This window comes from Ambystoma mexicanum, chromosome 6q (genome assembly GCF_040938575.1).
Source record: "Ambystoma mexicanum isolate Mex_15411 chromosome 6q, UKY_AmexF1_1, whole genome shotgun sequence".
Lineage (NCBI taxonomy): Eukaryota > Metazoa > Chordata > Amphibia > Caudata > Ambystomatidae > Ambystoma > Ambystoma mexicanum.
The window spans coordinates 606,178,293-606,205,982 of NC_090937.1; the positions used below are offsets into that span (position 1 = coordinate 606,178,293).

At 42.0% G+C, this 27,690-nt stretch overlaps 1 protein-coding gene across 1 annotated transcript in view; it reads right to left on the minus strand.

Moving 5' to 3' along the window:
• Positions 1-1,306: 1,306 nt before the first annotated feature.
• Positions 1,307-27,690, minus strand: part of LOC138516167 (malate synthase-like) — a 494,080-nt gene continuing 467,696 nt past the window's right edge. The window contains exon 18 of the mRNA XM_069631088.1: positions 1,307-3,144. The gene's annotated coding sequence lies outside the window, so the exon portion shown is untranslated. The remainder of the gene's footprint in view (positions 3,145-27,690) is intronic.

Genomic DNA, 27,690 nt, shown 5'->3' on the forward strand with positions numbered 1-27,690 from the left:
TCCCATATTTATGGTTGAAGGGGGACATTAAACTAGGAGTACAGCAGTCACTACAGTGAGTAACGCTTTCTTTTTTGTATCTCACCTTATTCTATTAGCACAGATATACGTAAAATAGGGCATAATGTATTCATCTTTAAAAGTAATGTGCTTTAAGTCAGTGGATTTATATACACTTCAACTTGTACAAGGTATTTTGGATACCCTTACGTGACACGTATTTTAGTCCCACAATAATTTCCTTTTTTTAAATTCTTGGTTGATATAAAAAAAGCAACCTTTAATAAAAGCTTCAAGCATAGAGCATGCGAAGTGGACTCCAAGTGGCTGTTTGGCTGTGGTTTCTGTGTTGCTGGGACCGCTATCTAGAAGAGGAGGTTTCTGCCGTGGAAACATGCTAAATCTGTTTCCTGCCTCAATTCAGTAATTACTGTTGTGCCTTCTTCAAGCCCAGTGGACTTTAATTTAGTACTGGACTAGTTCTCTTACCTAGTTCACTTATTTTTTTTTTCTGTTTCCCCTTCAGCTTGCTGCAGTGTTACTGCTTCTCTGCTGACTCTGCCCTCCTGTTCTCAGGAAATCTTCTTCAAGCTGGTGCGTCACGCACCTGCGTGCACACCCGGAGTGGACTCCAAGTGGCTGTTTGGCTGGGGATTGTTGGGTATTTTGTGTAGATTTGGGGCCTAGCTGTATTTTCTTACCGTCAAAAATAAAAGTAATTTAGCAATAATCACTCCTTACATTTAGATTTGGTTGGTATTATGGTAGTATAGTGGTGAGCATTATTTCAGTACACAGATATATTTAGTTGGTGTGCATTTACACTTGTGGGCATGATTTCTTTGTTTTATTTGTGGCCCCAACATCCAGATCCCCTTATTTTGCTTAGATTGTTCGTGTGATCACTAGAGAGACCTCAGCCTTACATTTCAGAACACCACATTTTCATATGGGGTGCCACCTAGGGCTGTTATCACTGATTTACCTACAACAGCGATCTATTATGCGTAATCATTAATTTATTTACATTAGTGAACTATGTCCAGAGGCCTCTGCTGACTCATATACCTCCAGCAGACTATTCTATTATGTCCCACTCAAAGGTCACACACACATATACACTGAGTGGAACCATGCACACGGCTATTTCACTGCCAAGTCTGATTTTTAGCTACCTTGTTCTTTCTGTTTTATCTACATGAAAATTGACAAATGCACTGTCTAAAATCTTCCCCATATTACCAGTGCTATAATGATAGATGCACCAAGAAAAGAAAAAAAAAGAAAAACACACTACCCGTCTGTTTTCAGATATTTTAGTGTATTATAAACAATTGCATTTCAACACCATCTTACCCTTTTTACAGAAATAACTGGAAGTTTCACAGCAGTAGAAATATTCACTTTACTTTATCTGTAACAAAATGAAAAGGAATACAGCAAGAGAACACTCAATTTGCAACATTAGACATGCTGATTAAATCCAGGAATTTCCTCTTCTACTCTGCCTGAATAGGTTTCGCACACCCACACCGCCCCGCACTCTGCAACATATTTACCAAGCTTGTTCTGAATGCGAATTCCTCAGGCTGGTCGCCTTCTGGAAATGGCTCAGTGCTCCCTCTTAAATCACCCCAACGAGGGCGTGCATCTGCCGTCACTCAAGCCAGGGCTTATTGACTGGAATTTCCCAACCTGTGCAGCAGTGCACTGGGACCTTCTTCTCAATCAGGAAACTCCCCAGCCACACCAGCCAAGTCTTTCTCCGAGCTGTGCAAAATGTCTTCTCCCTTTCTTTCTCTCCGAGATTCATCAGAAAAGCTCTGTTACCGCCTACATGATGACATTCAACCAATAAAATTCTATCATGTCCTACCCTCCTTTTTAAAATAATGGCTTACTTTTACAGCAAGCAACTGTAACAAAACTGATTTCCTGCTTATTCGAGTTATTGCTTCCTGCAAATACTGTGGACAGAGCACAGAGAGAAGCAAAAAGAAAAATAAAATCGGGATGCACGTTTAAAATGAGCCTGTTTTTTCTGCCTCATTTTACACTGGAGAACACATTATGATGTTATTTGATTATTATTAGTGATTAGTATTTGTTAGTTGTATTAGTTCATTAATTATCTAATGTGTCTCCTGCAACAGAGGAGAAGGAAAAAATGTGCTTTTAAAATGAGAAAATGGTTTGTTTTTGACCTGTGTAGCCTGTCCTCATTTACATGTCCATATGTTACACTGACAACACATGGCTTGAAACAATTGCATCATAGCAATACTTTGATCCCATGCAGTGGCGCTGCACTCCAAAAACACACTATACATTGATCTCATGCAGTGGCGCTGCCCTCCAAAAAACACACTTTACATTTATTCTGTGTATTGGTGCTATGCTCCCAAAACACGCTAAATAATCCTACATATCCCCTCCTTTTTTCTGAGAATTTGGCAGTCCAAGCCATAATTAGAGGAAAATGAACTTGCTCCCTTCCTTCTTTTAAAATGTGTATTGGTGCTATGCTCCCAAAACACGCTAAATAATCCTACATATCCCCTCCTTTTTTCTGAGAATTTGGCAGTCCAAGCCATAATTAGAGGAAAATCAACTTGCTCCCTTCCTTCTTTTAAAATGTAGCAATCCAACAAAATGAATATTCACATGCAAAAAAGAAAAAGTTTAAAAACCACTGTCCAATCAACATAATATCAAAATTCATCTTTGGGTCCATATTTTCCTTCCCAATGGAAGTGTCCATAGTCCAGTGCTTCAATTTTATACTTGAAGTCAATCAAAATCAATAAGATAAAACAAATAACTAAAACAAAGAATTAACATAACAGATTAAAATAATTAATTAAAATAATAAATACGTGGAACTCCATACGCCAGGACACTTGTCTGCCTCTGATATGTCCCGACCAGCGATGTCACACCATTTGGTTCATTCGGGTGTTCTTCCATCTTGGTACTCTTGGATCCTTTTCTATAGAAGTCATCTTTTCTTTTCCATTCCGGTTATTTTGTCTTCACCTCCACCCGGAGGCAGGCCTCATTTGATCTTCATCCAGGGGACTCCAGGACTCCATCGTCTCCCGTGGCCTCCAGTCCCGGAACCTCCGACTAAATTATGTTAATATTCTAAATCAAATAGAAAAGAAACAAATTAAGTATATAGCACAATACTAATTTCACCCTTTTGCCAAAAATAAAACATGCTTTGTAAAACATTTCACCCTTTTTCTTTCGCCTTCTGAAATTAAGCTCAGGTTAAAAAGAAAACAATCATACATAAAACAGCATTCACTATTTAATACATTTTCATTCTGCACACCAACTCCATAAACTTCAGCTTCTTTTTTTTTTTTATATACATATATTACTGTGTTTATGTGCCATTATAATAATCAACCATCTTTATTGAACTTCTCTGTCGCTACCTTCTGTCTGGACCCACTTATTTCACTTTTTATGTTTAAGGGACTTGATCTGTTTCTACACGCTCAAGGCGTTTTACTTCATGTCTGGGATGGCATGGCTTAATCTGATTCACATGCACAAATTGATTGTTCTGTTGTTGTTTCACCTTAAGTCTTTAAAATTTTATAACCTACAGGAGAGATTTTATCTATAATTCGCAATGGCCCCTGCCAGGCTGCTAGGAATTTGGAATTTTTCTGTTTACTTTTTCCAAAATGAAATTTATACACCTGATCCCCTACACAATATTCCTTTACTGTTGACTTTTTATCATAATATGATTTGGCACTGTCAGCAGCTCTTTCTAGATTTCTCTGCACAAAAGCAAATGCATGTTGTAAATGCTTCCTCAGTTCATCAATGTATTCATGAACTGTGGATGCACTCACAAGTGTCTGCTCATGTGTTCTGTATAGCAGGTGTCGTGGCAACACCATTTTACTACCTGTCAAGACCTCATACGGGCTAATACCTGTTGCTTTGGCAGGAGTTGATCTGATTGCCATCAAAACCAAAGGTAAACGTAAATCCCAGCTGGAACCTGCTTCTGCCACAAATTTCTTTAATATGTCCATAACAGACCTATTGCCCCGTTCAACTCCACCTGAAGAAGCCGTCCGATATGCAATATGTAGTTTTCTTTTCACACCCAGTATTTGCCATGCCTTACTCATTAGAGCACTTGTGAAATGACTTCCCCTGTCTGATTCTATTCTTTGTGGTAATACAAACCTTGAGAACACGTGATTCACTAGCAATGTGGCTGCTGTTTGCGCACTACAATCTGGTGCAGGAATACACTCAATCCATTTCGACATCAAACACACCACACTTAAAATGTAACGGTTCCCTCTGCTCGACCTCTTCACAGGCCCTACATAGTCTATTTTCAAATCTGACCATGGAAGAGTTAGGCCTCTTTTCATTAATGGGGCTCTATGCATTGGTGAAGCAGGTTTAATTTGGGCGCATACTAGACATCCTCCAGTATATCATTCTACATCTTGGGACGTATGTGGCCAATAAGCATAATCTTTTAGTATTTCCAATGTTTTCTGTGAACCTCTGTGGCCTGCAGTTATAGCATTGTGTGCATGGTGTAGCATTAACCCTCTGAATGAAAGGGGTACCACCCATTGTATCTGTCCTGTTATGGACTTTCTAACCATGAGTCCATCCTGTAATCTAATTTGTTTTTTATTTTTTAATAGCACCCTCAATTCTTCTTTTCCCACACAATCATTTTCTGTTAAAGGATTTTGTTCAGGATCAAGCAAATGATTATAACACATTTCCAAAATTCGATCATTCTTTTGTGCCTCAATCAAATCTTGGTCTGGTATATTGTAACTCCATTGTACCACTGATTGCTCTGTCTCCTTTAGTGCTTTAGAACGTGCTACTGCATCAATCTGTATTTCACCCAGTAAATGTTCAATAGGTAGTAATTCTCCCATCACAGCCCCAATTTTAGCCAGGTGATCTGCCTTATCATTTCCCTCCTTATCCTCTCCTGGAGTTTTTAAATGCCCACAATTTTTTCTCCAGTATATTGTCAAATCATTTTCTGACACCAATTTATCTATGGCTTGTATCATGTTCCCATGTTTAAGTGGCTTTTTGTTGTATGTAATCATGCCTCTCTGTTTCCAGCCAGGTAAATATTCCATGAAACTATTTCGTGCATAGTCAGAATCAGTCACTAGGACAATTTCACTGAATTTATTATCAACTGCAGTAGCAATTGCTTTATAAATGGCTGCCAATTCTGCTAGTTGACTGCTCCTAGCTCCAATTCTTATCCCTATGCTGGGGATGCCTTCACATTTCAACCAGACATTTCCTATTCCTGACACCAATTGTTTATTACTGTCATTTTCAATGTGAAAAGCACAACCATCAACATATACAGTTGGCAACTCCTTGCATGTCTTTTCATCAAAAGCTTTGTGTGATGATTGTTCAAATTCCTGTAAATTAGGTTCCACTTCTAGTTCGTTTGATACTTGTTCAGCTGCACAGTCATGTAAATCTGCTAAACCCTGAGCGATTGGGCTGTTTTTATTTTGTCCATATCTCACTTCTACAGGAAAACCCTGTAATGCCAGCATCCATGAAGTGATTCTGGACTGCGCTAGATTACCTGACCTAATTCTTTTACTCTCTAAAAATTGCAAAGGTTGATGATTTGTTTCAATAATCACCTTTTCTCCCTGAACAATGGGGCGGAAATGCTGTAGCGCCCACACAGTGGTTAATAGGGCCTTTTCACATTCATTAAATTTCATTTCAACTTGGGAAAATGCCTTACTTGCATAGGCAATGGTTTTGTGATTCAAATCATGTTTTTGCGATAATACTGCTGACATACAATGTTCAGAGAAACCTATTTCTATAAAGAAATCCCTATCCTTTATGGGGTATGCTAAACATGGTGCCTTTAGAAGACATTCCTTCAGTTTGGCTACTGCCTCAGACTGCTCTTTTTCCCATTTCCAGGGTGTATTCAGTTTAAGCAGTTTAGTCAATGGTTGAGTGATTTCAGCATAATTTTCAATGAACTTTCTGTTATAGCCTGTCATTCCTAATAAACTTTTTACCCCTTTCACATTTCTAGGGTCTTTTAGTTTTTGTATGTCCTCTATTTTCTTCTTTTGTGGATTTAGTCCATGTTCAGTTACTTCATGGCCTAGAAAAATTCACTTTTTTCTTGCACCATTGTGCATTTTGTAAAGATACTTTGGCGCCTGCTTTCTGCAATTGGCCAAGAACATGTGTTATTTCATCAAAATGGTTTTTCAAGCTTTCATTTTTTTATCAGGACATCATCCACATAAACTATGGTTCCTCTTTCCGCTGCATCAGGCATGGCCTTCCTCAAAAATATTCCAAATTCACTCCCACTATTAACGGACCCCAACGGAGTTCTAACCCATGCGTATTGAGTCCTGTCAAATGTAAAGGAAAATAAATTCTGTATCTCCTCTGCCAATGGCACGCACCAATATCCAGAGGTGAGATCTAATGTGGTAAACACTTTTGAACCATGTACCTGAGCTAGGCCCTGATCAATGAATGGCAGTGGCCATCTGGACTCTGGTACTCTTTTATTTAACTCCCTCAAATCTGCACATAGCCGCCATTGAACATTTGGCTTTGACACACCTAAAATGGGTGTGTTGGATGTGCTATGGATAGGCCTGATGATTCCCCGCGATTCTAAATTTTTAATAATCTCTGCCAATGATTCTAAACATGCCAGTGGTAGTCTATACTGCCGTACAAATACTGGACTTTTGCTACACCCTTCCGGAAGTGTGGCCACATGTAAATTAGTTAGCCCGCAATCATAAGCGTCTTTTGCAAATACATCTTTAAATTCCATAAATCTCTTCCTCAATTCATTTCTATCCTCATCGTTGTCACACGCATCCGCTAATAAGATCTGCTCCTCTACCATTTTGGAAGATTCTGGAAAATGTTCTGGTAGGGGAATCTCAGCGCTTTCCTCTAGCTGTGTGGCTGTGTCTCTTTGTAAAGCTGCCACTTTTACATGTTTTGGCATGTCAGCTTCCATTTCAATGGGCTGATTTTCCATTTCATTTTCACTTAAGTCAAATGTTATACAATTCTCTTGATAACAGCACACTGTCTCACTTGAATCATAAGGGTACACAGAATGAATTTTAAATATTCCTTTGGGCTGAGAGTCCAGGTATTCTGGCAACTCACCCTTGGCATCTACATACTTTCAGGGATATTTCCAATCACCATGTTATTTAGATCTGCAGAATAATGTGATTTTTGTATGGCCATTCCTAATGGGGAATTTTCCTCTAAATGAATATCTTGGCAACTTTTATTATTAATCATAATTTTTACAGACCCTTCACCAATATCTACCAATGGAATGTATTCATAATCCAGGCCTTGCTGTTTTATGGATTCATTCAGGCACACAAATGCATCAGAATCTTTCATCTGCTGTCCATTTTTGCATTTCAGTGTTATTGCAAACTGTTTGGTAAATGCAGGGATAATAGTATATTTCCTCATTTGTAATTCAATTGCATAAGGGACCAGTTGTGCACAGTGATAAGCCCTTCTTTTGTCTTCAAATTCATGTACCGGCCCACCTAGGCGTGACCATATTTTTTTATTAAGAAAATCTAACACCATACACATTCTGCGCATGATGTCATTGCCCATGTAAAAGTAATTTTGTGCTCCATTCACTATCCATACATTATGGTAAATTGTTTTCTGCCCAATACTAATTTTCAGCATGCATCTTCCTGCAATTCGGTTTTCAAAGTCTGGACTGTCCAACCCAGAAACATACTGGTTTTTAATTCTAAATTTCGGGATCTCCTCCCTCTCCATTATTTTTTGCAACAATTTCTCATTAATGAAGCTCCTTTCCTGTTCAAGCGCTAAAGTGGCTTTTATTGTTTTAAAACAGTCACTTATACCAACATGAACCCATGGTTGCTCATCTTCCATGTGTATTTCAGGAAGAGTGGTAATGTGTTTTTCTGAACCTACTTTGGGAGCAGTATCCTGTTTGCATGTCTTTTCCTTTAAATAAAAACGTAAGGTGTGCTCATCTATGGCAGTCTGCCATTTTTTCCTTGGGTCCAAGTATATTTGTACAGGTAGTTTTTCATTGTCGCTCTGCATTTTGTCTTGACACATCAATATAACAATGACACTAGGTATGCAACTATTCTGGAGATATACCTCCACTGCATCATTTGTTTTGGCAACGGTGTAACATTCATTTATGTTGCTGTTTTGTGATTTTAGTTTCTTAGGTCTCAATGGTTTTTTGGTTAAGGACCACAGCACTCCATTTACCCCATATATGAGAGGAGACAATCTTTTCAGGCAATCTGTCCCCATCAGAAATGGAATTTCACAAAGAGATGTGATCAATACCTCTTGTTTCATTCTGTGTTTTCCTATTTTTATGTCAACCTCAGTTATACCTATAATGGGCACCTCCTCCCCGTTAAAGTTATGCACTGGACCTTGATTTTCCTTCACCGTGATCTGATTCTGTGGGGATCTCCCTTCATTGATACTCTTTACCAGCACCTTAGACATAATTGTGGCCTGTGCGCCAGTGTCAATCATTGCAAATGTTTGGCATTTTTCTTCTACAGTGATAGGAGCATAATCGCTGTCTTCAACTTCCTCTAACACACATAAGAAGTGTGAATTCCTACTGATTTCGGGGCTCACCTTTCTCAGGCCTTTTTCACTTTTGGCTAAAAACATTGGTAAATGGAAAGACATTTTTCCCTCCTTTTTGCCCATTTCTGCACGATAGACTTTATTCATTTCTCCATGTTCAGAGGTTTTTTGGAGTGTGGCCACTGTTCACCTATCCATCCAGGTATCATCAGGGGCCACATTACAACCTTCCAACTAAACATGTGTAACAACATCATTCAGCAATCTGTCATTGTTTAATTCTGTGCATTTGTGATCATTTAGTGTGGCACCAGCCCTTTCAGCCTCTTCAAAAATATGTGACTCAAAGAATTCTTCAGGTGATTGATCTGTACCCTCCTTTTGAGTTTTTCCTTTTTCTACCTGTGTTTGGTCATTGTTCTGAGTGTCCAGGGAAGAAATTATAGCATCCCCACTTACTCCCTGTTTACTGGTATTCCCCATGCATGATTCATTTTTCTTAAATCTGTCTTTGTTCTTTTGGAGCTTCAGGTTTTCTTATTTCATTTGTACAAATCTTCAATGTTTGATTTAGCTCTAGGTTAAACCGTACCTCTCTTTCAGAAGTATTTGCACTTTCTGTTACATGTTCACTTACTGGCATTTTCATTTTTAAATCATTAGACATCTCAGAGTCATTATGCGGAATTACATCAGAGCAATCTGCCTTTTTGGCGCTGTAGGCATCCTGAGTACTTAGTCACTTTTCAGAAGCTCCCTGGTCATTGCTATGGCCATCTGCCCCCTCCTTTGATGGCTGTTTTTGTACTGTACAGGGTCTTCCTATTTGTTCAGCCAACATCTTCACTTGGGCCTCGAGACACTGGAATCTTTCCATCTCTCTAGAATCCTCTCTCTGTGGCCTAGATCGATATTGGTTGTTTTCTCCCTGATTGGATCTATTCTGATACCTCTCAGGTGAGTGATTTCTATTGGGATGGTTTCTGAACTCTTGATTCATTTGTGGAGGGGAGCGGGGTGCGCCCATCCTTTGGTTATAGTCCCCTGGTGGGGAATCATTGTACTGCCGTGGGGTGTAATTCATGTTCTGTCTGATGTCCTGTCTCTCATGTTGTGGGTACTGGCTCCTATGTTGATTCCCATTATCAGCAAATCGATCCACATATCGGGGTCTATCCTGATTACCATATATCATGGTGTTGGGATCAAATTTGCTTTGTGTCCCCAATGTCTGGTAGGGACCATCATTTCTTTGATCTTGATTTTGTCTCTGGTTATTGTTCATATTGGACATATCAGGCCGATAGCCTGCCCGGGGCCTATCTCCTAAATACCTAGGGCTGATGTAGCTCTCCCTATTACTAGGATCATGTAATTGAAACATTGGTGCAGAGTGTGATGACCTTTGTTGATTAAACCTTTGTTCAGGTGCCGAATTATTTTTACCTAGACTTTGAGCAGACTCAAGGGACATTTTGGCTGACCTAATTTCCATCACTGTTGCTGAGGGTTCTTTAGATTTAGGTCTAGTATCTTTCATTTTATCACTTTCTCTACCCTGACAATAGAGTACCTCATTTAGTTTTGTGCTTTGATGCACAGTCCACTCAAGGGACTTGTCACGATCAAATTCACGGACCAATTGAGATATGATGTCTTTCTGTAGCCCATAGAAGTAGGCAGTTTTAAATTCATTAGAATTGGGGTCAAAAGATACATCAAAGCGTGAAAATGCTCTTTTTAAGTTTTGTCAAAACTGGCGAGGGGTTGTATTAGGCCCAGCAGTGATTGTGTAAGCAACTTTCTTTGCCTCCTGTAATGACTGGAAAGGAGAAAAATGACGCCTAATTTCTTTTTTCAAACTCCGCCCATGTCATATTCTGCTGTTCATTTAATCCCCTTATGATGCTGGCCGTCGGAGCATCTAAAGTTAAATGAAAGTACTGCCTGTACTGTTCCTTAGGGATCTGGAGGGCTTTAAAGATGTCATGAACCGCTTCTAAGTGATCCTCAATGCAGCACTCCCCTCCTTTTTTAAATGGTTTGATCAGGGCTTTAATGGATTTCATTATCTTTATGGGGCTACTTGTTGAAATGCATGGAATTGCACTACCTGGTGACTCAACCCTGGTTCCAGGTGTATGGGATTGGTGGCGGCCCCCAATGGGAGTATCAAATCCCCCAAGGGCGCTGCAACCAAGTTCAGTCACCGGCCCAGTCACTGGAGCACTAGCTCTTTGGGTAGAAATAGAATTCACCTCCACTCCATTGAATGTAGCCTAGACCCTGCCGCCTCTCCTGGGACCTGGGAATGCACATTTGCTGTTCTAAGTCCTTACACTTTTTAAGGAGCCTGTCTGCTTCGTTTTGCAAATTGTTGTTTTCATCGCTCATTTTATTAATTACCTCCTGCATGTTGCACATTTGCATTTGGCATTCATTAAATTCCGTATTTCGCTTGTCTCTTTCTTGAAGCATTTTAATCACCTGTTGTTCTACATTTTGGAGGTCACTTTCTTTTTCAAATTTTCTTTTTGTAAAACTTGCATCTCTGAAACCACCTCATCTTTATCTTGTCTAATGTGGTCCACTAATGCTTTTAAGTGTACCAATTCTTGCTCACTGTCCTCAAACTGTTTCTTGCTTTTGGACAATTGAGCATCAAAATCTCTGCATTTTAACTGCATGACTTTTTGGCATACATCCAACTCTGTTCTTAACATTTCCTCTTTCTTACTTGCCCCATCTAAGTCAGTCTTTAACCTGTTAATTAGCTGGGTATCATTTTCCTGCATTCGCAGGGACCTATTCAAAATAAACCAGATCTTGGTGCATAGCCGTATTAGACAATCTTTCTCTGCATTTTTATCGGCTGCATTCAATAACCTTGTAATGCAGACCTGAATAATGCTGCCTTCTGCAAAAATATTGTCTAGTTTTTCTTTCTGCACCGCACCCTGAATGCGGTCATGCCATTCTGAGGTACTATTCGATGACCACGTCCCAAGTGCAAATAACTTTGCCTCTAAATATTGCACTAGGTCTGAGAATGTGGTTTCCCTTTGTGGCATTCTGAAATTCGTTTTTAGTGACACACTGCTATTATGAAATGGATTCTCTTTTATGTACAGATGGCAGTGTGAAGCACACTTGCCACGCCCAGTAGGTGCTCTGTGATCACTTTCCCGGCCTGCAACGCACCATAAATATGTTGGGTATTTTGTGTAGATTTGGGGCCTAGCGGTATTTTCTTACCGCCAAAAATTAAAGTAATTTAGCAATAATCACTCCTTACATTTAGATTGGGTTGGTATTATGGTAACATAGTGGTGAGCATTATTTCAGTACACAGATATATTTAGTTGGTGTGCATTTTCACTTGTGGGCATGATTTCTTTGTTTTATTTGTGGCCCCAACATCCAGATCCCCTTATTTTGCTTAGATTGTTCGTGTGATCACTAGAGAGACCTCAGCCTTACATTTCAGAAACACCACATTTTCATATGGGGTGCCACCTAGGGCTGTTATCACTGATTTACCTACAACAGCGATCTATTATGTGTAATCATTAATTTATTTACGTTAGTGAACTATGTCCAGAGGCCTCTCTCTGCTGATGCATATACCTCCAGCAGACTATTCTATTATGTCCCACTCAAAGGTCACACACACATATACACTGAGTGGAACCATGCACACGGCTATTTCACTGCCAAGTCTGATTTTTAGCTACCTTGTTCTTTCTGTTTCATCTACATGAAAATTGACAAATGCACTGTCTAAAATCTTCCCCATATTACCAGTGCTATAATGATAGATGCACCAAGAAAATAAAAAAAAATAAAAACACACTACCCGTCTGTTTTCAGATATTTTAGTGTATTATAAACAATTGCATTTCAACACCATCTTACCCTTTTTACAGAAATAACTGGAAGTTTCACAGCTGTAGAAATATTCCCTTTACTTTATCTGTAACAAAATGAAAAGGAATACAGCAAGAGAACACTCAATTTGCAACATTAGACATGTTGATTAAATCCAGGAATTTCCTCTTCTACTCTGCCTGAATAGGTTTCGCACGCACACACCGTCCCCGCACTCTGCAAGATATTTACCAAGCTTGTTCTGAATGCGAATTCCTCAGGCTGGTCGCCTTCTGGAAATGGCTCAGTGCTCCCTCTTAAATCAGCCCAGCGAGGACGTGCATCTGCCGTCACTCAAGCCAGGGCTTATTGACTGGAATTTCCCAACCTGTGCAGCAGTGCACTGGGACCTTCTTCTCAATCAGGAAACTCCCCAGCCACACCAGCCAAGTCTTTCTCCGAGCTGTGCAAAATGTCTTCTCCGTTTCTTTCTCTCCTAGATTCATCAGAAAAGCTCTGTTACCGCCTACATGATGACATTCAACCAATAAAATTCTATCATGTCCTACCCTCCTTTTTAAAACAATGGCTTACTTTTACAGCAAGCAACTGTAACAAAACTGATCTCCTGCTTATTCGAGTTTTTGCTTCCTGCAAATACTGTGGACAGAGCACAGAGAGAAGCAAAAAGAAAAAAAAATCGAGATGCACGTTTAAAATGAGCCTGTCTTTTCTGCCTCATTTTACACTGGAGAACACATTATGATGTTATTTGATTATTATTAGTGATTAGTATTTGTTAGTTGTATTAGTTCATTAATTATCTAATGTGTCTCCTGCAACAGAGGAGAAGTACTAAATGTGCTTTTAAAATGAGAAAATTGTTTGTTTTTGACCTGTGTAGCCTGTCTTCATTTACATGTCCATATGTTACACTGACAACACATGGCTTGAAACAATTGCATCATAGCAATACCTTGATCCCATGCAGTGGCGCTGCACTCCAAAAACACACTATACAATGATCTCATGCAGTGGCGCTGCCCTCCAAAAACACACTTTACATTGATTCTGTGTATTGGTGCTATGCTCCCAAAACACGCTAAATAATCCTACAGGATTCTGTGCTGCTGGGACCGCCGTCTGGAAGAAGACGTTTTTGCCGTGGAAACGTGCTAAATCTGTTTCCTGCCTCAATTCAGTAATTACTGTTTTGCCCTCTTCAAGCCCAATGGACCTTAATTTAGGACTGGACTAGTTCTCTTACCTAGTTCACTTATTTGTTTTCTTTCTGGTTCCCCTTCATCTTGCTGCAGCGTTACTGCTTCTCTGCTGACTCCGCCGCCCTCCTGTTCTCAGGAAATCTACTTCAAGCTAGTGCGTCGTGCACCCGAAGTGGACTCCAAGTGGCTGTTTGGCTGTTCGGGTGTACGGCGGGCGCATTGCCTAGTTCCTGTCCTTCCTCCCTCTATTTGCTCAGTGTGCATGCAATTATTGTTCAGCATTCTGGGTGAGGGACTGTGCTCAGGAGATGGTCTTTGTCTGTTGTGAACCGGCAACTGGACGTATCTGGGAGACGAAACTTTGATATCCGCTCCATTTTTTACTCCCCCCTCTCGTGTGCAGCCGCGCCTTAACAGTGAGCAGGTTCTATGCTGGGGTGCGAGAGGTGTCACGGTACTGGGTTAGGAGCAGGTTTCTGTTTTTGAACTTACACAGTCTTGGTTATTGGGCTGGCCTGTTGTGTTTTCCACTGTATTTGGAGAAAGGGATTCAGTGCGGGGGTACGTTTGGGCTAAGGACTTTGCTGGTTATCTGTTTGGTATTGGGGTAAGAGTTAGTCCAAGGTATTCTATTAGGTAGATCTTTTAAAAGCTGCCTTGTTTTTGTTTCACAGTTGGACGCAGCAGCTCTGACTAAAGTGTGTTTTGGGTGGGGCTTTTTGGATCGAATGTGGTAAATTCAGACAGGTGGGAGAGTGCTAACGCCCAGGGTGTTTCAGGTGTCCATCATGGTGAATGGGCTTAGAAGCGGCAGAAAATTACTTGTATCACAGTCTGCCGCGTTAAATCCATTAGACTTGGGTTCAGTCAACCTGGATAGAGAGGACCGGGTTTTACTTAACGCCTCTCCTCCACAGGAGGCGGTACCATGCAATCCTCTTCCCCTAAGTGTGTTGGTTTGTCAAATGGACACCCCTCACAAGCTGCTGTGGGCTATGCATCCAACAAATTCATAGTATCTCCTACTACCTTTAAGCTTCGTGAGGTGAATGATATGGGTTATGCTGGGCCCCCCGAACTGGTAAACTGTGAGGTTGAAGCTCATATTCAAGCTGTGGGAATGCACAATATAGGGGTAGAGCCTTCTAGTATTAGAATTTCTGATTGTTCAATACTCGCACCTACTAGTGAAGCAGAACTGGGGAAGCGCATGAGGCTCTACCTGGGCCCCTCAACCACGAGCACCCAAAAGAAGACTGGAGTTGAAGATGTGCACATGTTTAGTAATGTTGCGTATCTTCACTCCAAATCCCCATTGTGGTCTGGAGGGGCCTGGGTGGTGTGGGTGGAGCTAATAGGGCCTCTCAAGATGACTATGCTCATGTAGGTGCACACTATCAGCAGAAGTCTAGCTCCCCTACTCCAGAGATTATGCATATTGATCCACAGGAGAAAGGCATCGCGATTAATAATGGGAGGCTGAGTATGTCTGAACTGGGTTCTCCCGTTGAAATTTGTGCGTTGGATGCCGCCACTCTTGGAGCTGACTTCCCAGTGATGTCTTGTATTTTGAATTTATTAGACAATGGGCATGAGCAGACTCTTTGTGAAATAGGTATTATGAAGGCAACTTTAACAGAGATCCTATGCAAAATGAATAGAATGGAAGGTCTTCTTTTTACGTATGAGGCTGTTGCAGCACTTGCTCTAGGGGATAAAAAAGAGGCACTGATGAACTCTAAAGCTACACAAACTCCGGGGGACCCTAGGATGATTGGTGTAGATATAAAGTCCTTTGCTGCGATGGCTGTGTACAATGCTCACGAAAAGGTTAAAGTGGTTGAAAATGATGATTTGGACCTGGCTCAGGTGGATTCCAAAAATGCCTATTCCTTACAGCAAATTAGGGATGATATAAGGGCGATTAAAGAATGTATACTATCGGAATCAAACAATCAATTGGCAGAAGACAACTCTCCCTCCCATGCTCTGCATAATAATAGAGACGGGTTGGATAGTCCTACTTCTTTGACCGACCTGATCGATTTATCAGTAGAGTGTCAGGTGCGATCTGTTCAAATTCCATCTGAGCCCCCCCAGGAGGAGTTCATGGGAAAGCCAACAGTTGTGCTCACTCGTAGGGAGAAGCGACTAGCCCTGAGAGTGCAAAAACGAAAGGCAAAATCAACAAAAACTTTTTAAAATGTACCCATAAAAAAAAGATGAGATTGAGAATCACGCCGCCTACCTAAACGAGTTATGTAATATATCTAGCAATGATGCTGTCATTGATTTACAGCAACTTGATGAGGAGTCAAAAGCACTTCTGGACATCAAAAATGTGGGTTGTGTGGCTCCAGTAAAGGCTTCTAAAAAGGGAAAGGCCAAAAAGAAAACCATAGGGGGTAATCCATCCATGGTTATTTTTGGAATTAGCCCAAAAAAGTGTGCCCCTTTGCTTATTAAACCTCAAGATGGCCTATTAACCTCTGATGTGGCACCACCTCACACTCAGACAGGGCTATCACAATTTTATCCCACAATCAAAAAGAAAACAGCAACCAATAGAATCGAGGGTCTGGAACCGGGTCAAATGGCTGGCATGAATGCTCAAAGGGGAAACGTCAGAGGAGTGGGATCCCTTGCTGAGGGTGTGTCCTGTAAGGATGTAAAGGTGGTGGGGAATGTGACTGAGGCTCGTGAGGATGTTAAAGGGAGATCGGATGTCTGGGGGAGGCAATATGATGTCACACCTATGACAGTTGCTATTGCACAACATGCTAGTGGACTACCTGGCATGGAGGGTAACCCCAGAATTTGTGATCTGCAGCCCCCTACCCATTAGTTATTTTGAATGAGTGTGAGGGTGGGCCTACCCAGAAGAGGGTGGGTGAGTCTGCATCCCCAGAGTGTGCTCTGAAACATGATACGCCACCCATAATGGGATGGGAAAGTGATGTCACCATAAATGGGAAATCTAGTTTAAATAGATCCTTCATGATGAGAGCATTTCAAGCCATTCCGTCCTTAAGAACATTACGTTCGGATGATATTGATTGGATAAGATTAGCTACCAACTAAAAAAATCGAATGATTTGTGCTTATCAGTCGCAGATTATTATGAAACTCATATGGGAACAAAGAGAGAATTTTGTCCATAATGAACATGATGCTACTATTTTTGTCGAAAAACACTGTTGCAGACTGTTGTTCCCCAAGTGGGAGTGCTTTCAAATGGATTGCCCCCACAGATGAACGAGGATACCATAAAACAATGACTTGCCCTGTCTGCGGCAATCAGTGGGATTATGCGTGCTATGCCGCCTACTGCTAATCCACCTTCTATGGCGAACATGCATCATTTGGCATAATGAAGCTCATTTTCGCTTCGTGTCTTGGAATGCATGTGGGTAAGGAATTTTTCTTTATGGTTCAATCAGGTTGACCAATGTAGTCGTCCTGCAGTTATTATGCTACAGGAAACTATGCATCTTACACATTTGGATGTGGAGGGCTATGAAGCATACACTCAAGTCGCCACAAGGGGGATGATGTGCTGTCCTTCTGGTGGACTAGCAGTGTTAATAAACAATTCCTGTAAATTATCTTCTGCCATCATCTATACGGATGCTTCTCTCGTAGCTGTAGAATTTATGCAGCAGGGGGCGCCCATGCAGAGTGTCCTGGTTTTATGTATTTATTGGAACAGCATTATTCTTGTTCGGGGAAATTACTGATCGATTGGATATGATCTTGGAAGGTGCATTGGTTCGTAATTCACATGGTAAGATAGTTGTTGCAGGTGATTCCACCTGCTATGGCTTAATGCCTAGTAAATGTTCTAATCTAGTGTATCCTATCGCTACAACATTGAGAAAGGGTCAAAAATGGGTTCAGTATTTTATGACCTGGGATATCTAATTGGTCCCCCCCTGAAGTGAATGCTTTTCCATATTCATGGGCCCGAGGTAACCTAAGATCATACATTGATTATTATTTTGTATCTACTTCACTTTTTAGGGAGATAGGGCCAGTGAACATTTGTGATGTAGGGTTTGGTGACCATTTGGCCATCTCATTGATCTTGAAACTTCCCAACTGGCTGTATCATAATAATCCATCTGTTGCGCTGCGACAGACCGCGGATGGAATCCTGCTACTTGTCATCAGTTAATGAGACGGATTAGGTCTGATCCACTCCTAATCACCAAGGAGACTGTGGATCTCTAGTTAAGATTCAGTGTTGAGCAAGAGATTGCTAAACGCATTCAATCCCATATTAACTTCGTTGCTATGAAACCTAGGCCTGCTAGTAAGCCTAGCTTGCATTGTCCGGGAGGAAAGCTCAGCAGCAACGTGCTCGCCTTTGAAGCAAGACGACACGGAGCAACACAGGTTCGATCCCCGGGTCCGGTATTAAGCGCGTTATATCCTATCATATTATTGCCACTCATTTAGTCTGTTAATTCATCCGCTAAAAAAGGAAAAGAACATTAGGATATGCCAGCTGGGAAAACTTCAGCTCGCCTCAACAGCGTTCTTTTACCACAAAAGGTTTCTATGCAGGCATATAAAAATAAAATCAAAAGCTTAAAGGCTGAACTTTGTTTAAAAGATAACCAACGTATGATGCATAATTTATTTAGAAATGACACTAGACAGGTTTGGGCGATACTTAGAACGCTAACAGGGGAATCTGAGGCACAGAAAGAACCTGCGACCTTAGCTTCAGTGTGGGCTGAATATTTCATGGTAAAATATCGGCTCCCTTTGAGATTTGTAGTTTATCCAGTCAGGAACTATCGTAATTCGATTTTGAAGCAGTTTCTGTGGTTATATGAGGATATAATAGTCATTTTGATATCGAAGATAAATGGTTCTAGAACAGTTGGTCTCGACGGGATCCCGCCTTGCCTCTTAAAATCTGATGCAGAACTTTGGGGGACAATTTTTAAACATAAATTTGATAATATTTTTTTGACAGGTCAGATTCCTCCCACGTGGAATTCAGCAAATATGATTCCCATTTATAAAAAGGGCTTGCTCAGTGATACAGGGAATTTTAGACCTATAGCGTTGATGGATGCCTCCTCTAAGTTGTTTAGTCTTTTGTTTTTGGAGGAATTGCAGTCATATATGGCTGCCCATGATATCCTGTCACGATATCAGGTTGGTTTTAGAAAATATATGGTGTGTCCCCTGATTGCAACCATTGTGGCCCACTTGCAGGACCAGATGAAGAACTCGAATTCAGGGCCAGTTTAAGTGGCAGCTCTGGATTTGAGTGCAGCGTTTGACACCATATTATGGGACGTACTGTGGGATAAAATGATACAGTCTGGCTTCCCCGTTCATTTGGTGGCTATTATTGCTCTTTTGCACGCCACTATGAATTATAGAATACGGTTGAATGAAGAGGGGGCCCTCACTGACCCAATTCCCACGGCGATTGGACTCAAACCGTGCTGCTGCTCCTTGGCCCCAAGTCTTTTTAATTTGTATATCTCAGATCTCAACATATCCTGGAACTCAGCAAATATTTTTCAAGTTAGGTTAGGTCATTTGACCCTTAACTGGATTGGCTTTGCTGATGACCTTTTATTTTTGGATATAGCACCATTTGGTCTCTAGAATAAATTGAAATCTTTTTGCCCGCTTTGCTGATTCACATAATCTCCAGGTGAATCAGGCTAAATCTTTCATTATCATCTTCGCTGATGGAAAAAAAAGAAACTTGCGCTTTTCGTGGTCCCTTGATGAGGTAAACATTGCAACCACGCCATCTATTAGGTATTTGGGTTATACCATGTCTGACCGATATTCAGTGGCTATGTGGAAGGAGACTTTGAATAAAAAGATCAAACCTTTGACCTCACAAATGACAATCATTTTCCATAAATACTGTAAATTCTCCTTGTTGCTGATTATCCAATTTTACTTGTTAAATGTGGAACCTATCATTTTATATGCTTTCGGCATATGTGTAACAGAGATGGAGATTGTCCTGGATATGTTGCATGGTATAATGTGAAGAAAGTGTTGGGTTTAGCCTTGTCCATCCCGAATTATGTGATACGACATGAACTTGGCTTGTTACCTCTTTTGGCCCAGTGGCATTGGCGTATGTTAAATAATTATGCTAAGATGCTAGTGCCACCTAAGCAATCGATGTATGAAGACTTGAATCACATGGTTAAGGTGGGGAGGTCTCCATCTATGACAACATTTTCTGTCAAAATGAACACCCTGCTAGCTGATATTGGGGTATCAAAGGAGGAGTTGGCAGTGCGATTGCGGAGTTGTAAACGCAAATTTCAATTGTATCAATGGTGTCTACAGTCTGATAGAATTGGTGCCTACAAAGCTTACTATGAATTTGCGAAATATAGAAGGAAATGAGGCGATCCCCGAATGTATATCTCGCAATTTCCGTGAGCGCGTGTAAGGAATTTATACATGCGCTGTAAATTGAACCAATTTTCCACAAACGAAAGAGTTCAATACTGGGATGAAAAGGTGATCACGGCTGACTCTGGCAAATGTTGATTTTGTAACAAGTCAAATTTGGAAATCCTGAAACATCTGATGATGTACTGTGAGCAATTTGAAGATCTGAGGGTAAATTCATTCAATACTTGCACTCAAAAACTGTGTTGTCAAGAGAATCGCTATAGTATCGATGTATACGGGGTAAGAGCTTAAAGCTAGTCCTGAAACTGACCAAAGTTTTGGTAGTCATTGAGGATAAGCTTAGACCAAAGTTGACGATCTGATAGGTAATATTGGCAGCTTCTGCTTTTACTAGTGTGAGTTCATGAGCTGGTTTTTAATCATTAATGAGTCCTTTTACTGCAGTGTCGGTAGGCAAGGGATAAGGTTGTCCTGCTTTGTGTCATGTGGTATTTTTAAATATAATTTTAGGGTACTTGTGTAGGTCTTGCTGTTTTATGTTTTACTGTTTTAGGAGGAAAAATGAATGCTATTTGTCATTAATTGGGTATGCAGTTGCAATAATTGTGTTAATTACTGGTTTTTATTGTGATTAAATGAAAGATCTGTTTAATTTGTATAGGTTTTACCAATCCTAATGTTTTGTATGAAATGTATTAATGTATCTTTGTAATTGATGTATTGTAAAGGTTTTGTGTAAACCAAACACAATAAAAAAAATACATTGTTTACAATATAATAGATACATCATTTTAAATTAGCAGCATTCATCAGTAATAATAAAACTGATTGCAATTATTGAGTGCTCTAATAAAAGAGGTAATGCCAAGTACTAAAGATGTGGTGCGACCTGCCAGACATGTTTGCCAAAGTGCATTTTATTCAAATTCCGAAGCCGAATTAAGAAACTTGCCCAGATGCAAGTCGCGAAGTGCGTTTAGCCCAGGACAGATCGTCACCCAGTGTTTCGTAGTTTCTACAGTTCGTACAACCTTACAGAAACTGCACCCTCTAAAGTTTGGTAGGATCTTCTCATTTCTTATCATAATTAGTTTTGTATTAAGCACGTTCCAAATGAAAAAGATAAAGGTAGCACAGGTCAGTTTATCGGGTTAAAAGCTAAGAAAAGGTGCTAATTCCCCCCTCCTTTTGTAATCTTCCCTATGGTAGACCAGAGATGGATAGGAGTGAAATTGGTCTATAGTCTCCATCCAGTTGTGGCGATATAATGAGGATATGACCATGCTTGGATACTCTACCAAAAACTCTAAGGAGCAATCAATCTTTTCCAAAACTAAAGGGCAAAGTGCTTTAAGAGCCCTCATTCTCAGGCAACACTGTGATAGATAGAGAACTTTAAAAACAACATATAGTGAATTCTCTGCCGGTATCAAAATATTCCTTAGTAGAGATAGAATTCTCTACTCAGCACGAGATTTAAGAGAAACTATACCCAAATCATAGCGGATCGCGGCTACAAGGAAGCTCATGCGTATGCTTAATATTTGTTTCGAAATTTTCACCTCAATCACAGACAGCTGTTCCAAGATAGCAAACGGGTGGGTTTCAATGCCATACACTATCTTGGAAATCACCTTATCTTCATAATATTTTATAACTATTTGAGGTAGAACCTACCAAACTTTATATCAATAATTTTGGTTTGAGATATCAGCTTCTCAGTGACTTGATTCAACCAAATGACAATATTTTTAGTGGAGGCTCTTGCAAATACTGGTAAGCCCAAATAGACCAGGGAACCAAGACATGGAATTATAGATGTGCCTATCGCCCACTTAAGAGTACATTTCTTTTTGCCAATGGAGAATCAAATTATTTTAGATTTTGAAGGATTGACCCATAAATTGGGCAAATGAGGAAATCAAACGCTGGAGGCCGATTTTACTAGCATCGAACAGAAAAAATGATCTGCATAAGATAGTGTAGCGCACACCTGGTATCCACGGGGACGTCACTCAGCCTGTTCTGACCTCTTACGACCTCGAACCCTTCCCTGGAGTCTACTCGACTGGAGATTGGGCCTGAAACACAGGATTGGTAGAGTTTAACTCCCTATTGTCTCTGTGTGCTTGAACCCCTTCTTCCCCGGGGTCCAACCCTTCCCTTTGATCCACAGCTCACCTTGTTTTCTTGGAAAGTGTGCTCTCCGCCCTGCTTTCAGCGCAGGGGCGCATTGATTGATGCAGGCTCGTTACTGCCTAGTTACTTCACTGGCAAGAGTCCCACAGGTAAGTATAATAAGTCTTTTGAATAGTTCTCTAACTTCGTTCCTTTCCTTCCTTAGATGATGGCCAGTGTCCGGGATGGCGACGTGCTGCTGAGATGAGTAGTGCCGAAGGTGAGTGAGAGCGTGATGCGCGATGCGACCCTTTCATATTTGTATTGAACTGAGTTATTTTTCGGTGTCTTTTAGGTGCCGTGAAGTTTTCAGTGTAGATGCCGGTTATGAAGAAGAAATGCAGTGAGTAAGCGCGGTATGCGGCGCCTTTAGATGTTTTCACGCTAACCTGGAGTGTCTTTTCCTTCTTGCAGATGGATGAGAAGTTCCGGAGACAGAGTTCCCCCAGAGCACCTGGATTCAGGTAAGCGTTTGAAGCTCGTACAGTCTTTCAAAATAAGCGAAGATTTGCTGAATGCTTACTATTGCCTTTTTTCTGTGCTTTTCCCTTTTTCTTAGGAAGCGCCATGCCGGGATGGAAATGACACCGCCGAAGATGCCCGCAGAACAGAAGGAGCGATGAATAATGGGCAGAAGCGCCGAAAGGTAAGGCTGTTCCTAACAGTGTTGTTATTCTTGCAGGAGTTGAGTGCAGAAGAAAGATGCAGGCCTACTGGAGACCGATCCGAACACAGTGAGTGTCACGCTGCATGTGCAGAAAACACAAACCATGTTTCTCAGCCTGGGCGTGGCTTAAATTATATCTGGGTATCCCAGGTGTCTCTGGGCTGAACCACACCCAAAAGACCAGACTGCACATGCAGTTCTGGGAACCGAAATATGTGGGGGCATCCATCTTCCCATCAATGCACTACAAGTCCAATTCCCCAATGTTATCCTATGGATGAGTCTGTGCCACAAGCACCAAGTCTGACTCCAAGTGGGTCTTTGGAGGGATGGAGAGGCCCTTGAGGGCCATGTAGTTGATCGTGGCCTGGCTCCAGCCTGACATCTTGGAGGGCTGGGGACATGAGGGGCAGGAATCATAACAGCACTCCCCCCCAAGGCCCCTCTTCCTTCTGGTCAAGGTTTGTTTGGATGGTTTTGATGAAATCGTCTAAGCAAGCAAGGTGCATGGATGTACTCACAAGGCTCCCATGTGCTGTCTTGTGGACCATAACCCCTTCCAGTCTACTAAGTAGTATAATTTGGATCTGATGTACTTTGAATCCTTGACTTCGAATTCTGGCTCCCCGGCGACTACTACTGGCTGCGGTGGTGTTGCTACCCGGGTCCCAGGTTGAACAGGTTTAAGGAGAGACACGTGGAACACAGGGTGAATCTGCATGTTTGACGGCAAAGCTAGTCTGATCGCCACAGGATTAATCACGGAGGTGACGGTGAATGGACCCAGGTATCTTGGACGGAAAGTTCGGGTTCCTTTAATGGACACGTGTTTAGACGCCAGCCAGACTTTGTCTCCCACTTGGTAGTTGGGGGCCTTTGCTCGGTGTTGATCAGCAAACTTCTTTTGGCGATTCTTAGCTTGAAGTAGGTGTTCAGCTGCCCTTTTAAAGCTTTGAGAAATGGTCATGTGCAAGGTTTTGACTGCTGGCATTTCCAGGGTTGTAGGAACGTCCAACTCAGAAGTACATGGGTGTCTGCCATACATGGTATAAAAGGGTGTCTGCCCAGTGCTGGTGTTTAGGGAATTATTATAAGCATATTCAGGTATCCATAATAGGTCAAACCAGCTTCCTTAAGCTTGGTGTAACATGCAACGCAGATACTGCTCGAGCGTCTGATTTGTCCTCTCAGTTTGACCATCCGTATGGGGATGGTGACTGGTGGATAGCCGGATGTCGATATGGGCCATAGAGCAGCATTTTCTCCAGAAGTTAGATACAAATTGAGTACCTCGGTCTGAGACCAAAACTGAAGGAAACCAATGGAGCCGTACGATGCCTTCAAGAAATACCTTTGCCAGAGTGGAAGAATTTGGGAGCCCCTTAAGAGGAATGAAATGTGCCATTTTTGAAAATAGGTCCACGACCACAAGAATAGTGTTAAACCCTTGACTGGGTGGTAAGTCAGTAATAAAATCGAGGGACAACGTGTGCCAGGGTGCTGGTGGGATTTCCAATGGTTGTAATAGCCCAGCCGGTTTCTGCTTGGATGACTTGTTTTGAGCAAACACTCCACAAGATAGGATGAATTGAATAATGTATTTATGCCACGTGGGCCACCAATAATTTTGTTTTACCTTGGCTGGGGTTTTAGCGATTCCGGGGTGGCCCTCGATCAAGAAATAATGATAACCGGACATGACTTGTTCTTGGTTTGGTAAGAATAAACGATTCCTGAAGTAGGGCAACTGATCTTTTATCATGTAATGTTCTCCTTGTGCACTCCACGCTTGTAATTGCTCCGGACTCACCAGGTTTTGGATTTCTTCATGTAATTCTTTCTGAGTTATGGTTGCTGTGATTCCTAGGAGCTTATCACTCGGGATGATTGCTATTGGGTCAGGGGTCTGATACCTTTGCTCTTCCACCCCAATATGGGAAAGGGCATCAGCCTTCCCGTTTTTCACCCCTGGTCGAAATGTAATCACATAGTCATATTCAGCAAAAGAAAGAGCCCAACGTAGTGGTTGCGAGGATTGGGCCTTTGCCGTTTTTAGGTACTGGAGGTTCCGGTGGTCAGTAATTACGGTGATTGTGTGTCTTGCGCCCAAGAGGTAGTGCCGCCATGCCTTAAAGGCTGACTTAATGGCCAGGAGTTCTTTGTCTGTGACAGCGTAATTGAGTTCAGGGGGTGTGAATTTACGTGACCAGAAGGCAACAGGGTGTAACTGCCCCATTTCGGGGTCCTTTTGTGAGAAGACGGCTCTGATAGCCATGCTTGAGATGTCCGTTTCTACCAGGTATGGGAGATCAGGGCGAGAGTGGCGTAAGATTGGGGCAGATGTGAATCTTGCTTTGAGTCCCTGGAAAGCTTCCTCAGCTTCTGTTGTCCACTGGAACTTTTTGTTGCTTTTCCTTAGCAATGACGTGATGGGATGCACGATTTGCGAAAATCCTGGGATGAACCGGCGGTAGATGTTTGCAAAACCCAGCATACTTTGAACCCCCTTGAATGAATTTGGCGATTGTCAGTTCAGGATAGCATCTACCTTGTGTACATCCATTCGGATTCCATTTGTGATGAGAATAAAGCCCAGGAATTCCACCTCAGAGACGTGGAATGAGCACTTTTCGAGCTTGGCATAGAGCTGGTGTTGACAGTTTCTCTAATACGGATCGAACGTGTTTATCGTGGTCCTGCTTTGATGCGGAATATACTAGAATATCGTCGATGTACACTAGAGCACAGACATCAATCAATTCTCGTAGGACATCGTTCATGAAGTATTGCAATGCTGCAGGCGCGTTGCAAAGGCCAAAGTGCATTACTTGATATTCGCAACAAACCGTATTTGGTGCGAAAAGCGGTTTTCCATTCATCCCCCTGTTTTACGCGAACAAGGTGATATATCCCCCTCAGGTCTAGTTTTGTGTAGATTTGGGCATCTTTGACTTGGTCAAGCAATCAGGGATCAGTGGCACGGGGTAGCGTTTTTTTTACGGTAATCTGGTTCAATGCGCGATAGCCGATGCACGTTCTCAAGTCCCCCTCCTTTTTCGGTCCGAAGAATAGAGGACTAGCTGCTGGAGACTTCGAGGGACGGATGAACCCGTTGGCCAGGTATTGGTCAAGATAGGCCTTCAGGTGCTCGTTTTCTGGTTCTGTGAGTGCGTAAATTCGCCCACAAGGGATTTGTGCGGCGGGTATCAGGTCGATTTGGCAATCGTATGGTCTATGCGGTGGCAGGGTATTAGCCTGTTCTTCCTGAAAGACATCTTGAAAGTCCTGGTATTCACTTGGTAGGGTGCCGATTGCCACAGTCGCAATCGTGGAGGTTCTGGTGCCTATTGGTTGTTTCTCTTGGCGATAACATGTGTGGGCGCAAGTCTCAGGAAAGGCCAATTCTTTTGATCACCAATCGATTTGAGGATTGTGAGCTACCAACCATGGCATTCCCAAAATCAACCGGAACTGTGGTGCCTTAATGAGGTTGAAAACGATAGATTCCTGGTGTCCATCCTGGCACAGAAGGGTTAAAGCTGCAGTGCATTGGGATACTGGACCAGAAGCTATTTCCGTGCCTTCGACAGTGGTAACAGTGTTGGTGGTTGATTTAGGAAACCCCATCTTTGTCGCAAGATCCTGGTCAATGTAATTCCCAACGGCTCCAGTGTCAATGTACGCTCTTACTGCATGCATCTGTGATGGTTGTTGGTGATTGATCAAGACCACAGACTCACTTTCTTCGCTCGACAAGTAGAACCCTACACTTGCCGGGCTGGGGAGTTTTCCGATTCCTTGTTGATATCTTCCTTGTCCGTGGCCCCTACCGTCCTCCTCGGTGGCTTCACAGGGCACTCTTTAAGGAAATGACCTGACCTTCCACAGTACAGACATAACTGCTGCTGTCTCCTTTTATCCCTTTCCGCTTTCGTCAAGGGGGATCTGACCCCCCCGATTTGCATTGGTTCTCCTGAACCTTCCGTTGTGCGGGCAATATTGTCCTTTGAACGCACATACATAGGGCGAGGGTCCGGTCTGTTCGATCTGCTCTTCAGTCCTGCAACCTATGATCCAGTTGAACAACAAGGTCAATGAATTCTGAGCAGTCTTTCGGGGGGTTCACTATTTGTGCAAGAATATCCTTGAGCTCCCCCCGCAACCCCTGAGGAAATAACGTGGTTCTCTTCTCCACTGGCCATTCTGCTTCAACTACGAGTCTATTGAACGTGGCTATGTATGTTAATAGGTCTTGATTCCCTTGGCGTAGGGACAGAAGTTCGTTGTCTAATGCCTGCCCATGAGTACGACGGGCGAACAGCTTTTCCATCTCCTGCTGAAAGCCCCTGAAGTCATGCAGCAAAGGATCGTCTTGGGCCACAAAGGGTACAGACCAGTCCGTGGCGCTACCACTCAGGTAGGATAGCACAAAAGCGACTTGTGATTGGTCATCCGGAAAGGCCCCTGGTCTACAAAGGAAGTGCAGGCGGCACTGGTTCATGAACGTTGCAAACCTCTTGGGATCCCCCGTAAATCGTTCGGGCGGGGCCAAGTGAACTGCCCCAGGAAGGGTTATCTGAATGGGATTGGCTGATGGTGCTGGCATCGAGGGCACGCTTCCCGGCAATGGTGCATGCCCTGCTTGTGACTGGAGAAGTTGCCAGC